Source organism: Chrysochloris asiatica, unplaced genomic scaffold (genome assembly GCF_000296735.1).
Source record: "Chrysochloris asiatica unplaced genomic scaffold, ChrAsi1.0 scaffold00065, whole genome shotgun sequence".
NCBI lineage: Eukaryota > Metazoa > Chordata > Mammalia > Afrosoricida > Chrysochloridae > Chrysochloris > Chrysochloris asiatica.
Genome location: NW_006408583.1, coordinates 6376093 through 6382268, shown reverse-complemented (window position 1 = coordinate 6382268; position 6176 = coordinate 6376093).

Genomic DNA, 6176 nt, shown 5'->3' with positions numbered 1-6176 from the left:
AACAGAAGCAGGAGGCCTTTTCTCCAGTAGAGTTGCTGATGGGCTCGTACTGCTGACCTTCTGGTTAGTACTTGAGCACTTACCCGTTGTGCCACTAGGGCTGGTTCAGTGACTTGCTATAGAAAGACATTTCATTTGTTTCTGATGTTTTGCTATTTAAAACTATGAAAGAATGACAGTCATGTACATATCTCTTTGTGTACTTGGCAAGTATATCTGTGGCTAGAGGTTTGTCATACTGTGGTGGTGTGTTGTTGTCAAGCTGAAAACTAAGCCTTCTGTGTTTCAAATACTCTCAGAGTGACCCAGCGGAGCTTCCAGACTAAGGTAGGCTAGACGTGGTGATACCCTTCTGAAAATTAACCAATAAAACTCTATTATCAGGTCAGTTCTGACTCATAGCAATCCTGTATAGGGTTTCCAAGGAGCAGCTGGTAGGCTTGAGCCACCAACCTTACAGCTAGTGGTCAAATGCTTACACTACAGTTCCACACCAGGACTTCTAAGGATCACAAAATATTGTTTGAGACTTCAATTCATTTACTTTGGCTGTGCATAATATTCGGTAGATGGAAGGGCCAGTGAAGGTGAGGGAAACCCTCAATGAGATGGACTGACACACTGACCATGGCAGTGGACATGTATGCCCACGATCACGGGTGTGGTGAGGACTGGGGAACATTCCATGTTGCACATGAGTCACCACGAATAGGAGAGGATAAGCAACAACTAACAAGCACAGCCGGGCAAAGGGCACGTGCTTCCTATCTCCCATCCCAAAGGATTGTACCAGTTTCATTCTCCCAAGATTTGAGCGGGCCCGTTGCCCCACATCATTGTCCACACCAGATGTCACTGAAAGTTTCCATCTTTTCTGACATATTTTCCCACATTCCTCAGAGAGGTTAGGAGTCCTAGTAGCATAATTGGTTATGCATTGGGCTGTTAACCTCAAGGTTAGCAGTTTGAATCTACCAGCCGCTCCAAGGGAGAAAGATGAAACTTTCTGCTTCCATAAAATTTACAGCCTTGGAAATGCTCTACAGGGTTGCTGTGAGTAGGAACCGACCCCATAATATAGCACCACCACAGATAGCATTTGGTGGGGATGATGGGAAGAGAATCTTGTATGCTTGAATTCATTATCTAAATTCAAAATATAAATTGTAATGAATGCTCATCTAAAGGAAAGACTCTTCCACAGATGGGTTGTATTTCAGCTTTGTTCCCTCAGCCTTGACAAGTACTGCAGGCTTAGTCCCAGCCACCCCTGTCATCTTTCAGGGGATCCTCAAATCCTGAAATTCTCAAAAATCTCAAATTCTGAAATTCTCAAAAAAAAATATTTTGACTTTTCAAATCCTTGTTTGATGCCTTGAGTGAATCTCATTCTGCTCGACTATATGCCACATAAACTTGTCCATAGAACAACGTGAATAAAGAAGACGGTAGAAGAGTTAATGCTTTTGAGTTATGGTGTTGGAGAATATTGAAAGTGCCGTGGGCTGCCAAAAGAACCAATAGCCCTATGTTGGAAGAAGTGCAGCCTGAGTGCTCCTTGGAGGCCAGGATGGCCAAACTTTGTCTTTCATACTTTAGACATATTGTCAGGAGGGACAAGTAGCTGGAGAAGGATATCATGTTTGGTAAGGTGGATGGTCAGAGAAAAAGAGGAAGACCCTCAGCAAGATGAATTGGCAAAGTGGCAGCATCAATGGGTTCAAGCCTGGCAATAATTGTGAGGTTGGCCCAGGATTGGGCAGTGTTTTGTTCTATTGTGCATAGGGTAGCTATAAATCGGTACCAATTCGATGGCACCTAACAACAACAACAACAATAACACAATGTACCTTAGGTCTCTGTTCCAGTTTGCACAGATTTTATTTGGGGATTAGTTGACATTGATTGACAACATTTCAGGAATTAAGGATACAAACTGGATTGCCTTAACCAGTTGCCTGCCTGAGATGGCTGCTATATTTAGCTGGGAGAACTTGCCACTTATTAACCCCAATTTTGTATTTAAGCTTGTGTGAGAGATCATGTCCTGAAACCTGCTTTTAATTTTTTTTTTTTTTCTAACTCATTTTTTTTATTTTTTAAGGATGTTTATGAGGACAGAGTAAGTTAGAGGGACCCACAAAACCTAAGGCAGTAGGGACCTTTCTGCAGACCCTGTCTTATCGTCACCTCTTGGCCAGGCTAGCAGCAGCCTGTGAGTCCCCCAGCGTCCACGTTCCCCAGTGGGTTGCTCTCTGCATGACTGCTCCGGGGCACCACCACCAGCTGGTTGCATGTCAGCGTGCGAGATGTAAATCTCTCTGCCTTGGAGTTCTCCTTTACATTCTTGCTGTTCTTGATAAAAGGAGGGAAAAGAGAGATGTTCTGTGTTCCCCACCTCTATTCTGTAGGGCAGAAGGGGAGAAGAGAAAAGGAACTAGAGGAGGGTGGGGAAGCAAGTTATTGTTTGGAATTGATTTTAAATTCTTCCAAAACACAAATTAAGAATAGATAGCACACCAATTATTTTCTGTTCAAGCCAGTAAAGCAGTTGCTATAAACTCTAAGCCCTGTCAACCCCGTATACATCAAAGCAGGGTTTTCAGAATTTGATCATCCATCCTTTCTTCTGGAGAAACTTTGAGTGGACTTAAACTTCCAATCTGTAGGTTAGCTGATGAGCACGGAAAGTGATTCCCCTAAATACAGCATTTTTTATCCAAACGCTGTCCCTCACTGTCTATAGAGAAACCTGAGGGTGGTTGTGCCTTGCTGTGGTATGTTTAATTCCAGGGATCTGGGTCACTGTTGTAGGCATGTGCTACTGCAGGACCATTACACATATCACTTGGAGTTCTCTGGCAGCATATGATTAGGTCATGAATTCTGAGCTTCTGAAACTTTTGTTTCATGGTTACAGTGGAGCTATGGGAGTTTATCATCTCTGCAGTTTTTCTAACATCACCTTTCATGATCCTTCACATGATCAAAGGAAACTCAGGTGCGGGCATAATGAATAGGAGTGCACTGTCAAGGGCTTGTGATCTTTCAGCTTTCAGCCAACAACTTACTCTTTGGGCCTTAGGAAGGTCTGCTGCTAGTGGTGGTAAATTCCATCAAGGAGATTCTAACTCCAACCCTGTCTAAGATTTCCAAGGAGTGGCTGGTGGATTGGAACTGCTGACCTTGTGGTTCAAATCAAACTTGCAGTGCATCCTGCAACATCTCACCAGGACTCCACAGGAAGGTCTACTTCATCTCAATTTCCCCTTTCCACTCGTGCACATCACAACTGACACGAAACTCTATTTGTAATGGAAAGACGCCATCCTTTTCATACCAAGGTCTGCAAGGTCTGGGTGTTGTTGTTGTTGTTGTTGTTAAATGCTATCAAGTTGGTTCCTACTCATAATGACTTGTATAGGATTTTCATGGAACAGCTGGTGGGTTTGAACTGCCAACCTTGAGGTCAGCAGTCCAGTGCTTTTCCTAGAGTCCAGCCACACCAGGATTCCATGTCTGGGCAGAAAACTGAAAAAAAAAAAAGGGAAAAATAAATGAAAAGAGTGAGGCAGAGTGCTAACTTTATGGACAGCATGGTGGGAGTCAAAGATGAAAGCCAAAAGAAGGATGGAAAAAGGTTCTGATCCCGACAACGCGGCCTCCTTCCTTCTCACAGGCTGTGTTAGAGATACATTCGCAGCTAAATTGTCATTCAGTTGGAGCCAGTGTCTGGAAATCATTTTAAATACCATTTAGTAGCATTTCGATTATTTTATGACAATGTAGTACCTATTGAAAGGATTATTAAACTCATTTTTGCAGTGGCCTGGGGAAAAAATAAATAAAACTTACCTCTTGAAAAGCTGACTCCCACAGTTGCCCCTTCAGCAATTATTCATTTCAGTATCTCTGCCTGCACTACAGAAGCCCCAGTGGTAGCCAGGTTAGGTGCTCAGCTACTAACAGAAAGGTCCATGATTGGAACCCACCAGTCAGTCCACGAGAGAAAGATGTGTCAATCTGCTTCTGTAAAGATTTATAGCCTTGGAAACCTTATGGGGCAACTGTGTTCTGTCCCATAGGGTTGCTGAGTCAGAATCAATGAAGGCAGTGTATGTGTCTACATTGTTGTTGTTGTTAAGTGTCGTCAAGTTGGTTCCAACCCATAGCAACCCTGTATAGGGTTTCTGAGGAGCAGCTGGTGAGCTTGAAACATCGACCTTGTGGTTCAAACTGACTTTGCAATCCAGCACATTAACCCACAGCGCAACACCAGGACTCCTTTGGGACCCAGGATCAATGGACATATGCTAACAAGGTTCAGCCTGAGTTCCTCCTTCCATCCCAAATAATGCACAGAATCTTGGCCACATTTCCTTCAGCTTGGTGCCGCTTTTATATTTGCTTTCCATATACCTATTGCTGCTTTGATAATGGGTTTCCAGAGCAATACTGCAAATAATAAGGCAATGGTCAGAGCTCACTTGCTTGCCTCCAAAAATAATACCTCATTAAGCAGCAGATCTCTGCTTTTCACTATGAAACAAGATTTTATAAATGTCTCACTTATTCTTCCCAGAAGCCTGTAACACACTTGAGGAAGATAATCTTGCTAAGTTAAGACTGGTGAGATTTTCTTCAGGTTCTTGAAGTTGAAACAGATTAGTATCTTTTGTGGTGATGTGCTGGAGTCCAGTCGAACCGGTTTGGGAAAGCTGATTGTCTGAGTCTCTTCCCAACCACATGTTCAGTGAGTTGACGTTCACCCGAGAAGGGGAGTGAAAATTGGGGAATGCCACATATTGTGATTTCTTCAGTTGCTTTTATTTTTTCTCTCTCTCCTTTTCTCCTTTTTCTTCTCTCTCTTTTATTTTCTCCCTCCCTCCTAATCTCCTTCCTTTCTCTCTTTCCCTTCTCTTGTTTCTTTTTCTTTTTCTTTTTTTTTAATCTTTCACTACTATTCTCGCTCCCTTGTACCTCTTCCTTCTTCTCTGCCTCCATGCCTGCCTGCATCCTGTTCTCTTCTTTTTCAGCGCTGGTTATTAAACGTTTACCATACATCACTAAGGAGCTCTGGTTGTGTAGTGGTTACGAATCGGGCTGCTAACCTCAGGATCAGCAGTTCAAAACTACCAGCTGTTCCACAGGAGAAAGGTGAGGCTTTCTGCTCCCATAAAGATTTACAGCCTCGAAAACCCTATACAGGGTTGCTATGAGTTGGAACCGACTCCACGGCACACAACAACAACAACATACATCACTATCTCCATGGATTCTTTTCTGAGTCAAACAATTCCCTAGACATAGCCAAGGCACAACTAAGACCTCATTCATGTCCTTAAGCTGACCATGAAAGTGGGCTGGAAGGTCCCTGGATATCACCCCTCTATCACCAAGCTCATTCCTTCTAAGCAGCTCATTTAATCCAATTCCTACAACTTCAGCTTCTCACATATTCCCCTGAGTTGTAACCCAGACATTTCTATAGTGATATTTAATGATAGATGGATTATACTCACTTTTGAAGTGGAAAAATGATCCTTTTCACATATTTAGTTCTGAATAGAATAGAGATGCTTGTGGTATAGTTTGGGACTTTGAGATATTCAGGAGAAAGGCAAAGGATTGTTATTGTGATTGATTACGCCTTCTATTTTTCCACAACACTAAAAGCAGGGTAGGTCCCAAGGTCTGTTTTAAATTTCTTTTGCTTAAGGATTTAATTATTAAAATTAATAAATATCACCACTCATCTGTCAGTTTGTCATACTATTGAAACATGAAGAAGAGCACCAGAGTATTATCAAATATAGTACCATAAGATGAAGCCACTCAGGTTGGGAGGCACTCAAAATACAACTGGGGAAGGGCTGCTTCCTCAGAGTGAAGTTCACCATAATGTCATGAATGAAGTAAAGCCTTCGGGACTTTCATTTGCTGATGGGGCACAACTCATATGAAGAGAAACAGCTATAAACATCTATTTATAATGGGAACATGAAATGTACAAAGTATGAGCCTAGGAAAAACGGAAATTGTCAAAAGTGAAATGGAACGCATAAACTTCAATATCCTAGGCATTAGTGAGCTGAAATGAATTGGTATTGGCCACTTTGAATCTGACAATCACATGGTTTGTTATGCCAGGAATGACAAATTGAAGAGGAATGGCA